Source organism: Terrapene carolina, unplaced genomic scaffold (genome assembly GCF_002925995.2).
Source record: "Terrapene carolina triunguis isolate 2854851 unplaced genomic scaffold, T_m_triunguis-2.0 Scaffold30, whole genome shotgun sequence".
In the NCBI taxonomy this organism is placed as follows: domain Eukaryota; kingdom Metazoa; phylum Chordata; order Testudines; family Emydidae; genus Terrapene; species Terrapene triunguis.
Genome location: NW_020664381.1, coordinates 2,439,864 through 2,452,978, shown reverse-complemented (window position 1 = coordinate 2,452,978; position 13,115 = coordinate 2,439,864).

Genomic DNA, 13,115 nt, shown 5'->3' with positions numbered 1-13,115 from the left:
TAGAGCTGAATTGAGCATACAAACTGATTTTTATAACAGGCTGTGAACAAATGCAAATGCAGAGTGGGGGGGAGGGAGAGAGGAAGGAAGTCCCACTTCTCTCTTGGCATGTGGTGCACCCCACTACTACATCCTACTCTTCCTCCACCAACCCACTACTATTAGTAAGAAGCAAGTACTGGAAACAGTAACCAATTCCCCCCACACACACACATTTTAGACTTGGCAGGATTCAGTTTGTTGTAATTTTGATGCATAATAATGTGTCTTCAGGAATTTTTCTATCGTGTTTTTAAATTTTCAGTTGCAGGAAATAAGGGAGGGTTGGACAATTATTGATAGATGCAGAGACTCAAAGGTAAAGCTTTATAACCATTATAACACAGGTTGTCAATATGCAAAGCACTTATCCTTAAATCAAACTAAGTTCTCAAGCAGCATCTTTCTTTCTTTGCTTATGTGTAAACTTTATCACTGGACATATTTTTTCATTGGGTTTGTGGTGAAATTGACACTTAACAATTTAAAAAATATAATCTTTCCAAGCCTAAGTGTATCCATCATGGTCCGGCATATGGTGACTGTGGGTGGAATGCAGTCACACACAGGGTATGCCTACACTGCAGTCAGAGGTGTGACGGCACCACATGTAGACATACTGGAAGTAGATTTAATCTAGCTTGCTTGAATAACAATAGCAGTGAAGCTGTGGCAGCATGGGCAGCAGCACAGGGTAGCTGCTTAAGTACACTATTTTTTTACCATTATTATGCAAGCTATCTAGATCAAAGCTAGCTCTGGTATGTCTACACATGCTCCTTTCACACTTCTGATTGTACTGTAGATATATTCAGTCCTCAGAATTGTGCTTATCAACAGCAGTCAAGAACCTGATCAGTATCCATGATCAACACAAGACCCCACTTATATTATCCTATTTCTATCCAGTCTTAAATGCAGCCAGTTATCCCCAGGGGACTACAAAAATCACTTCAACTTAGGCCTGGTCTACACTGGGGGGGGGGGGGGGGGGAGAAGGATCGATCTAAGTTACGCAACTTCAGCTACGTGAATAACGTAGCTGAAGTCGACATACTTAGATCTACTTACCGCGGTGTCTTCACTGCGGTAAGTCGACTGCTGACACTCCCCCATCGACTCTGCCTACACTTCTCGCTCCAGTGGAGTACTGTAGTCGATGGGAGAGTGCTCGGTGGTCGATTTATCACGCCTTCACTAGACACGATAAATTGACCCCTGCTGGATCGATTGCTCCGGAGGTAAGTGTAGACATGCCCTCATTCATCTAACCTGTGAGTGAGACAAAAACTACGTAGACATCATAGTAAACTCTGGACCAGCAAACTTCAGTGGCTCATATACCACCTTAATTTGATGTTTGAAGTGTCATATGTACCTTTATCCTTTTTGTGCACATTTATTTGAGGCCTTAATAGGCTTAAGTATCTCTGGATTTGATAGTAATAAATGCCAAAGGAAGCCTAAAATATTCAATTATAACATCCTTTCTAAACATCTCAGGTCTTCAGACAGGGCATCAAAAAGAAATGCTATAAAGCTGCCATTATTATTACTTATGAATCTCATGTTACTCAAACAACAAGTAACAATTATGTCATAGAGGAAGTCTTCATCTATCTTGGTATGTGCCATTGAACTACACTCTGAGGTTTGGCTTTTTAAATTGTCTACCTTAAGCAGCAGCAGCAGGAGGAATTTAAAACTGATCTGGATTATGGGAGAACATGAGACAAAGTTTTGCCTGGCAGTGAGGGCATTATATAGGTCTCGGGCAGCTTCAGTTCCAGGAGGCCTCTAGTTCCTCAGTAGCTCTGGCACCCTCCTAAGCTGGGCCCTTGGATGCCTGCAATGCAGGGCAAATGGCACAGCATCTCCCCACGACTAAGAGGCTCAAATAGCAGCTTGCTTGGCTCCTGAAGAGCCAGGCAAGGCAATTCTACATAGTCCTGTAGCCAGGCTTCCCGTCATTGAAACCAACCAACCATTCCAGTGGTGCTAACTTTTGAGACTTGAGTGATGTGATATTTTTGGTGTTTCTTAAATCCCAGCTCCTGAAAGTGAGAGGCTCTGAGATTCTCTGCTTTCTTTAACAGGGGAGAGTGTGCATGTGGTTATTTTTTCATGATGTTTGCAGAGAAAAGCTTGACTGTGAAGTAAGTTCACCCTAAAGCCTCAAACCAGAAGGCAAATTAACCCCCACCCCCAACATTTTATTAGCTTAAACAAAAAAACACCTAACTTTTGGAGCCTGACACATGACTTTTGAATGTTTGATTTCACAATAAGCACAATTTCCCTTTAAAGACAGGAGGGAATTTCCCCTGGGTCTTTTTGCATGGACCCCTTCCTAATAGTGACCATAATATAATTAAATTTAACGTCCCTGTGGTGGGGAAAACACCACAGCAGCCCAACACTATAGCATTTAATTTCAGAAAGGGGAACTACACAAAAATGAGGTTAGTTAAACAGAAATCCCTGCAAGCTGCATGGAAACTTTTTAAAGACACCATAATAGAGGCTCAATTTAAACGAATACCCCAAATTAAAAAGCATAGTAAGAGAACCAAAAAAGAGCCACCATGGCTAAAAAACAAAGTAAAAGAAGCAGTGAGAGGCAAAGGAGGCATCCTTTAAAAAGCGGAAGTTAAACCCTAGTGAGGAAAATAGAAAGGAGCGTAAACTTTGGCAAATGAAGTGTAAAAATATAATTAGGAAGGCCAAAAAAGAATTTGAAAACCAGCTAGCCAAAGACTCAAAAAGTAATAGCAATTTTTTTTTGAGTACATCAGAAGCAGGAAGCCAGCTAAACAACCAATGGGGCCACTGGACGATTGAGATAATAAAGGAGCACTCAAGGATGATAAGGCCATTACGGAGAAACTAGATTAATTCTTTGTATTGGTCTTCATGATTGAGGATGTGAGGGAGATTCCCAAACCTGAGCCATTCTTTTTAGGTGACAAATCTGAGGAACTGTCCCAGATTGAGGTGTCAATACAGAAGGTTTTGGAACAAATTGATAAACTAAATAGTAATAAGTCACCATGACCAGATGGTATTCACCCAAGAGTTCTGAAGGAACTCAGATGTGAAATTGCAGGACTACTAAATGTCGTCTGTAGCTATCATTTAAATCAGCTTCTGTACCAAATGACTGGAGGATAGCTAATGTGACACCAATTTTTAAGAAGGGCTCCAGAGGAGACCCCAGCAATTACAGGCTGGTAAGCCTGACTTTAGTACTGCGCAAACTGGTTAAAACTATAGTCAAGGTCAAAATTGTCAGACACATAGATGAACATAATTTGTTGAGGAATAGTCAATATGGTTTTTGTAGAGGGAAATCATGCCTCACCAATCTACTGGAATTCTTTGAGGGTGTCAGCAAGCATGTGGACAAGGGGGATCCAGTGATTTAGATTTTCAGAAAGCCTTTGACAAGGTCCCACACCAAAAGCTCTTAAGCAAAGTAAGCTGTCATGGGATAAGATGAATTGGTAACTGGTGAAAAGATAGGAAACAAAGGGTAGGAATAAATGGTCAGTTTTCAGAAAGGAGAGAGGTAAATAGTAGTGTCCCCCAGAGATCTGTACTGGGACCAGTCCTATTTAACATTCATAAATGATCTTGAAAAAGGGGTAAACAGTGAGGTGGCAAAATTTGTAGATGATACAAAATGACTCAAGATAGTTAAGTCCCAGGCAGACTGTGAAGAGCTACAAAAGGATCTCTCAAAACTGGGTGACTGGACAACAAAATGGCAGATGAAATTCAGTGTTGATAAATGCAAAGTAATGCACATTGGAAAACATAATCCCAGCTATACATATAAAATGAAGGGGTCTGAATAGCTGTTACCACTCAAGAAAGATCTTGGAGTCATTGTGGATAGTTCTCTGAAAACATCCACTCAATGTGCAGCGGAAGTCAAAAAAGCGAACAGAATGTTGGGAATCATTAAGAAAGGGATAGATGATGAGGCATAAAGTATCATGTTGCCTCATGTAAATCCATGGTACGTCCACATCTTGAATACTGCGTGCAGATGTGGTCGCCCCATCTCAAAAAAGTTATATTGGAATTGGAAAAGGTTCAGAAAAGGGCAACAAAAATTATTAGGGGCATCGAACAGCTTCCGTATAAGGAGAGGTTAATAAGACTGGAACTTTTCAGTTTGGAAAAGAGATGACTAAGGGGAGAATATGATTGACGTCTATAAAATCATGACTGGTGTGGAGAAAGTAAATAAGCAAGTGTTATTTACTCCTTCTTGTAACACAAGAACTAGGGATCACCAAATTAAATTAAATGAGCAGCAAGTTTAAAACAAACAAAAGGAAGTATTTTTTTACACAATGCACAGTCAACCTGTGGAACTCTTTGCCAGAGGATGTTGTGAAGGCCAAGACCATAACAGGGTTAAAAAAAAAAACCTAGATAAATTCATGGAGGATAGGTCCATCAATGGCTATTAACCAGGAAGGGCAGGGATGATGTTCCTAGCTCTGTTTGCCAGAAGCTGGGAATGAGGAACAGGGAATGGATCACTTGATGGTTACCTGTTCATTCTCTCTGGGGTACTGGCATTGGCCACTGTCGGAAGACAGGATACTGAGCTAGATGGACCTTTGGTCTGACCAAGTATGGCCGTTCTTATGAGGGGAACTCTGGTGGCATGACATGGAATCAAGCTTCCCTCAGTAGCTCTACCTGTGTAGCTCAGCACAAGCTGAAGGCTGAGCCTAGTAGAAAGCCAGCCAGATGTACACCAGATGAGAATACAGTATCCATTTGCACAGCCGCAGCACACAACTAAATAATACTATTACGATGCTGGCATGATCAAATGTGTACCACTTCCAACAAGCTCATGTACCAGCAGTGGTGCAAGTACCACAGTTTGGGTGCCCCTGCTCTAGACATAAAGCATCTCAGCTGAATGCATCAATTCAACTATTATAGTGGTGAAGTCAGTGAGGATGATACATTGCAGTGGAGAATCAATCTTGCTTGCTGTTACTACTGAGGCAGAGAAATGTTAAAGTTCCCGCTACAAAGGTGGGTGTTTTCCAGTATCTCCCACCTATGTAGAAGGTGGGTTTTTTTATCTCACTATTTTTAGTCTACATTTTTTTCCATATAGTCAACCAAATCTTAGTTTAACTTTGACCATTAAATCAATGGGTGAATGATGAGGGATTATGTAGCAATGGAGAGCAAATGTCCATTTTCAGATGTTACCGTGCATGTAGAATTTTGTTACTCAAAATAGTGTTAAATCTGGGCTTAACTGAGCTCAGTGAAAAGACACTTTCAATTTTCATGCTTTTTTGTTGTAAGTAAATGCTTTTTAGATATGTTTTAAATGTCAAACACCGCTGTTGCTCCCTTCCCTCTCAAGAAATCCTAAGTAAAAATGTATATGCTTATTTATGAGCAGCCTAAATAACTGAGAGAATATATATCTTTTTCAAACTCCAATGCATCAGTGGGGTATTAGCAGCTAATGGTGATCAGTTCAAGCAGTAACAGTGAAGACATGCAAAACTACTGATTTGGCACTGTAATGTCTAGTTAAATGCTACACTAGCTATTTAAAAAAGAAAAGCAAGACACTTGTGTATGACTCACTAATCACTGTCTGTGCTAGAGTCAAGAGTACAAATGCCTTTTGTCATGAAAATGCTTGCTTCTTTGATCTCCACAACGTTCTTTAAACAGTTCTACAGAATAAGTAAATCTTTTGGCACATTCTTTGCAAAATAATCATATCAAAATTCAGTGTGGGAGTGTTTGATCCTTAGGAGATTGGTGCTAATACAATTTTAGTAGCAGGTGCATGCTATACATTGCTTTGCCCAAGAGGGGAGGAGAGTTTCTTACTTTTTCTAAGCAGTTAGTTAGAAAAGTGAAATGCACTGTTGTCATGTAGAATTTCTATAATTTTGCAACAGAAAAGCTTCAAAAACAGACTCCAAGGAGAAACTACTGAACTTGAATTAATATGCAAACTAGATACCATTAACTTGGGCTTGAATAGAGACTGGGAATGGCTGAATCATTACACAGATTGAATCTATTTCCCCATGTTAAGTGTCCTCACACCTCTTGTCAACTGTCTGCAATGGCCCATCTCGATTATCGCTACAAAAGTTTTTTTCCTCCTGCTAATTATAGCTCATCTTAATTAATTAGTCTCTTAGAGTTGATATAGCTACTTCCACCTTTTCATGTTCTGTATGTATATATATCTCCTTACTATATGTTCCATTCTATGCATCTGATGAAGTGGGCTGTAGCCCTCGAAAGCTTATGCTCAAATAAATTTGTTAGTCTCTAGGGTGCCACAAGTACTCCTGTTCTTTTTACGGATACAGACTAACACGGCTGCTACTCTGAAATCTATAAAGTGGTTGCCATTCAAATGTTAACATTTACCAATAAATATCACAGATAGTGGCACTGTTTTGTAAGTCTATCCCGGCATGCAATACAGGCACACCAGCATATTTCCCAAAATGTTTCACAGCTTTTACTCTTTATTTTATTCTTCAGCTGAAAACTCTAGATAACTTTGTTGGAGAGCTAGTAAAATACTGGCTATTATTCCAATAATTATCAACACATTTCTTCAGTAGAAGATGTAAATTCAGTCCCCTCCTTCATGGCTACAGTGTGCAGAAGAAGGGGGATCAGGGGAAGCCACGGGTATGTACCGCTGGTTTGTACAGAGTCTTGCTTTGTGGAACTCCTCCTGTGGACTCCCATTCTCCACCCTATTGAGGGAGGAGACACAAGTTCCCATAGAGGTTACCTCAGACATTGAGGTGCAGTGGCCACTAATCAGAGCAGCTGTGAACAGAGGTTTTCCTTTGCCTTCCACAGGTCAGCCTAGCTGGCTTTTAGAGGCTCTGCAAATAGTAAAATCAGGAAAAAGTGTTTCTCCCTCCCTCCAGTCCCCTCCCCTCCCCCAACATTTTTGCCAAAAGTGCTGTTGTTTCCATCTAATTTCACAAGCTTTAGCTAAAAGGGGAAGAAAATATGAGAGTAACGTAAAGCTACCCCATTCAAAGATATTCCACTGATTATAAGTATGAGACTAGCATTCCCCTGCCACATAGTGATTCTTAAAAAGTGAAGTTAACGACCCCTCCCCCCCAACGTATCATCTGGTAGCAAGAAATGTTTATCTTTTTTGCATTTCAACTGTAATATTGTAATGAAAGATATGCAGCATATAACGTACACTTTTAAAATGATCTAACTGATGTTCTGTGGGTGGGTGGGGGGAATGGAGCTGCTGCTGAAAGTTTTGGCATCCAAAAAAAGCTTTGGGTAAATGACTAACCGCTCTTGCTTGTGAAAGAACCAAGAATAGAAATTTCTGTCGTGCTCAAAAGCATGGCTATATAAACTACAGATGGACCAAAACTCCAGCTCCATGCACCCCCGACGTTATGAATATTCAAATTTAATCTCTATCTCTAAAGGGAAGAATCAAACCCTGAACTTTGGATCTGGGTCTAAACTGTGTCTCTCAGGTCTATCTCTAATTTAAAACATCTCCTCCCTTAGGATTGTCTCACTGTGGGTACCTGGGATATCACAATGAAACAGTAATCATCTTACCAAACCAAGTGTTACCAAAGAGCCCCTCAGTGTCCACTGGCAAAGTGTTCAATGTCATGTGACAGAAACTCTTATCAAGCCTGACAAACTCGCTACACCTAACACAGTGTTGTCAGTGTTTATAAAGAATGTCATGAGATATCCAATAGAATCATAGAATCATAGATCATTAGGGTTGGAAGGGACCTCAGCAGATCATCTAGTCCAACCACCTGCTCTGAGCAGGATCAATCCCCAACTAAATCCCCAAATGGCCCCCTCAAGGATTAAAAGCCAGCAATGCATTGGTGATTGACATCCATTATGAAATCTATGTATTAATGCTACATGAGGAATTATGGATACTCTTCGATATTATGCATTAAAGTATGCAACCAACCAAAGGGAAGAAAACCTATTTTTCCCAGACAAGAGGAAGGATCGTTATCTCCCTGTCTCCAGTGCTAACTGAGCATGGCAATACCAGAGACAACTTCTATTCATTTGCATCTGAGGTAAACACCAATTACCAGGAGTATGAGGCAACAGCATGACATCAGCACATTGGAGTCTGAAATCTGAGGGTGGGGGGTTCATCCTGGCTGAGACAAAGACAATGAACTTTAGGGGATATAAGGAGAAGCAAAAGGGCATCTTGTTATCCACAGCTCAGGGGACAGAGTGCTGATCTTCGTATCTTAGACCAGTGGGTGAGTGACACTGAAAGGTTGCTTTAGATAAGAAACTTAATAGTCAAGGATTAGTAAGCATGATTAAACTTTTCATTTGTAACCATTTTCTATTTCTATCTCTGCTTAGTATCACTGAAATCTGTTCTTCATGAATAAACTTATTCTTGCTTTTATAATTTCACCTTTGTATTGTTATAGTAAAGTGAGGGGTGCATCTTCACTAAGCCAACAGGCTGATATGTATTCTGTCTCTTTGGAGACAGAGGAATTGATCATTTCTGTGAGCGTCCGATGACCGGCTCGATATTGCAGCGGAACGCACTTTCTGGGGCTTTGGGAGCTGGGGGAGTGAATGTAACCTGCAAGACAAAGTAAGGGGTCCCAGAGCCTTAAGGAGTTTTTTGGCTGGCTAGCACACTGGGGTGATGGGGAGCTGTCACACAGGTTAGCACCAAGAAATCTGTCTTTTGCTACAGAAGATGGGTGACTTTTCTGGATGCCCCGAGAAAGCATCTCACCAACGAATACCTTCTGCGCTGGGAGAGTCAAGGATCAGCTCTTCTAATGTGGGATGTAAGGCAAAATATATATGCTGATATATCTCTTTATTGGATTTAAGTTGAGGAAATTAGTCTGTCCATTAAATCTATAATGAAATGCACATGAAGGCCTTTATATCCAACCTATATCTACAAGCTGTGGCGCTTCAGTTAGTTTATATAAAAGATGGCAAAGGAGACAGAGCTCTGAAAGGGGGATGGATTATGATCACAAATTGAGAAATTTATTTTAATTAGTCTGTGTGCTATTTAGACTGTATCTCTTTCCCTGGGTTCACATTTAAGTTCGTATTAATATTCTGTGGCTCATACAAGTCTACAAATCTTTCATTTTGTCATCCAATTTAAATAGAAACTCTGGCCTCCCAATCAGTGTTTTGAATCACTAGGATATTGACTAAGTATATAATTCTTATCTTAGACACTGAACAGCTGTTGCTATTTGTGTCAGATATGTAATTACAGCAGGGGGAGCTGGACAATCGGAGATTAACAGGATGCTGCTTAATCTTCCACCACATGGTTCCACTTTAAAAAAAAATTACACTTGAGAAATCCCATTACAACACATGGTATATCTGCCCATGCCCCTACCCTCTGTTCAGTTGATAAGGCAGACAGACCTCTTTCTAAAGTTGCTGTGGGACTTATGTTTGAATCTGGGGGTCTATAGACTGTTTAAGAGCGTTCTAAGCCAGGGGTGGGCAAACTTTTTGGGCCAAGGGCCACATCTGTGTGGGGAAATTGTATGCAGGGCCGGGGCAGGGGGTTGGGGTGCAGGAGGGAGTGCAGGGTGTGGGAAAGGGTGCGGTGTGCAGGAAGGGGCTCAGGGCAAGGGATTGTGGCAGAGGAGGGGTGCGGGATGTATGAGGGGGCTCAGGGCAGGGAGTTGGGGTGCAGGAGGGGTGCGGGGTGCAGGAGGGGTGCAGGAAGGGAGTTGGGGTGCAGGAGGGGTGCGGGCTCCGGGGTGGCAGCAGCATGCACTGGGGCCAGGCTCCCTGCACGCCTGCCCTGTCCCCGGCCCCGTGCTGCTCCAGGAAGCGCTGCAGCCCCGGGGAGTGGGGGGGGGGGCGGGAGGAGGCAGAGGGCTCTGCGTGCGCAGCCCTTGCTGCGCCTCCAGGTACCTCCCCCGAAGCTCCCATTGACCGCGATTCCCCGTTCCCGGCCAATGGGAGCTGCAGGGGGCGGTGCCTGGAGGCATGGGCAACGCACGGAGCCCTCTGCCCCCCTGCCTGGGGCTGCAGGGATGTGGTGCCTGCTGCTTCTGCAGAGCGGCACGAGGCCTGCGGCGCCACAGGGGGCAATCCCACGGGCCAGATCCAAAGCCCTGAGGGGCCGGATCCGGGCCATAGTTTGCCCACCCCTGTTCTAAGCTCTAGGCGGCTTATGGATGTCTCCATTCCTCTATCTTTTGCCCCATTTTAAAAATGTTCCCTGTAGTTTCCCCTCTAACATATACATTAGTAACTTTCCAGAAGGGTAGATCCCCTCTGCACAAGTTGAAGGGAGCTAAATTTAACAGAAATGGGCAGAGGGTATGGCAGTGGGACCTTGTCATGCTTTCCCCATGTATTCCTGAATAGGATTCCATGGTAAGGGAGGTAGCATGTAGCAGGGAAGAGTTAGAGTAGCAACCATAGTACACTCCCCTCACAGCAATGAATTTCTGAATCTTCCGTGGGCCTACTCACATGTATAATATTAAGCAAATGCATAAAGGCTTGCAGGTTCATTACTGCCATGTAAAATTTTAAAATATTTTCTGTAATGCTTCAGAAATGCAACTTTACAGCCTCATGAATGCATTATATCCAGTGCATATGGTTGTAATGAATGGCATATGATATAACAGATAGATAATGTATGCAATATTCATTGCATATGAATGATCCATGGTCAAGACTTACAAATGCTCCTGAATGCATTACTATAGATCCATGCCAGTTCTTCTGACATATCTGCAAATGGAGGAGATGCACACACTAAGTCTTGGATATATGCAACTAATGCAGGCAGAAGAGTTGGAACGATGAATATGAATTCCTGAGACAACATAATAGCTTCCAGGAAAGAAAAGGTAACTGGATTGTTGAGACTTTAAATCACTTTCCTTCATTCAGAAGTGTTTTAGCCATGCCACCCTTTACGAGATTATGGGACAAGGCTAGGAGGGCAGGTCACACCCTCAAGGTGGAGTTGTAGTGCCCTCTGGCCAATGACATCCCTCTTTGTTAGAAGGGCTGTTAATCCCAGAGCCTCCAAGGGTACATCTACGTAGTCTGCAACAGCAAGTCTCAAAACCCAGTTTGACAGACTCAGGGTCACAGAGCTTGAGCTGCTGCAGTAAAATCAGCTGTGTAAATGTTGCAGCTTGGGCTCTGAAGCCAGGGCCGGCTCTAACTTTTTTGCCGCCCCAGGCAAAAAAGAAGAGCGCCACCTCGCCGTAACACCCCCCCCCCCCCCCGCGCCCCCCCCCCCCGCCCCACCCCCCCCCGACCCCCCCCGCCCCCCCCTCGAGCGCCGCCCCGCCGAACAAAAAACATAAACACTGCAAACGCCCCCCCGCCACCCCAACATTGGCCGCCCCTTCTAAGGTGCCGCCCCAAGCACGTGCTTGGTCGGCTGGTGCCTGGAGCCGGCCCTGTCTGAAGCCCACCCCACTCCCAAAGCTTCAGAATCCAGACAGCAACATCTACACAGCTGGTTTTACTGAAGTAGCCCAAGCCCCATAAACCCAAATCTGTCATTCCAGGCTCTGAGACTTGCTGTTACAAGCTGCCACTCTGTGTAGACACATCCTAAGGAGTGCTGTGATTGGCTGGCAGGTGGGGAAGCACCTAGTGTTGCCAACTCTTGGGACTTCATTGTGAGTCTTGTGATATGGTGTTTCTTTGAGCCCCAGCTCTTGGAATTAAGGGATTGTAGTATCTCATCTTTCATTAAAAAGGGTCTAGCCCTCATGGTTTCAGAGAAAAATCTGAAAAAATGTGACCCAAATGCAACCTAGATAGATATTCAGAAACCAGAAGGCAAATTAAAATCTATTTTAAAAACCCTCAATTTTAGCTAGACTCATGATATTTGAATGCTTGGGGACAGCAATAATTAACTGTCAAATGATGTGCCAAACCCAAGCAAGACCCTGTACTCCAACCTTGCCACTGCAAATACCTCATCTGCCCCATAATATCTTCTTCTTTGGCTATCCCTCGATGCAAGGATGTCTGCCAAGGGGGTTCATTGGTGAGTTTTTAAGTGGCAGAGGAGCCCAATTCTTGCCCTGCAGATTTTCCCACAGGGGTGACAGGTGTAATCTTGGAGACGACATAGCTGTTGGCTGGAGTGTTGTGCCCTTTCTTTCCTCCTTTGTCACTTCTCTGTCTCATGATCACGTCTGTTCTCCTCAAAGTGAGCTGTGGCTTGGTGTATGGTATGGCATCACTGTGTTCTGTTCTGTGCCAAGTCCTCCCAGTTTGTTGGGTTGATGCCTCCCTTTTTAAGATGTACTTTCAGTAGGTCTTTGAAACGTTTCCACTGCTCTCCGCGAGCCCTTCTTCACTGACTTAACTGAGAGAAGAGTACTTGCTTCGGGAGGCGAGTGTCAGGCATACGTACACAGTGACCAGCCCAGTGGAGTTGGTGTTTCATGACCTGTGCTTCTACACTGCGGATGTTGGCTGCAGAGAGAACGCTGATGTTAGTGCATCGGTTTTCCCAGATGATCCTGAGAATCCTCCTGAGGCACCTCTGCTGGAACCACTCCAGCCGCTTGAGATATCATCTATAGATTACCCAGATCTCACAGCCATAGAGAAGGGTGGGGATAACTGCCTTGTAGACCTTGGTACCTGTTTGTAGATCCCTATCAATGAAGATTTGTTTGAGTACTCTTCCAAAAGATGTGCTGGCACAATGAATCCTGTATTCAATTTCTGTGTCAATGTTGGCTGTTTGAGAGAGGTGGCTTCCAAAGTATGGAAAAAAATGGTCCACATTTTCCAGGGGTTCTCCGCTTATGGTGATTTGTGGAGTATGAAGAGTAGTTTGTGCAGGTGAGGGCTAGTAGAGTACCTTGGTTTTCCTCAATGTTAAGAGAGACCCAGGCTGTGACAGGCAGCTGCAAAAAGATTTAGGGTTTTGCAGGTCGGCCTCTGTGTGTGTGCAAGAATGACAGTCATCTGCATACTGAAGGTCAGTGACACCAATTCTC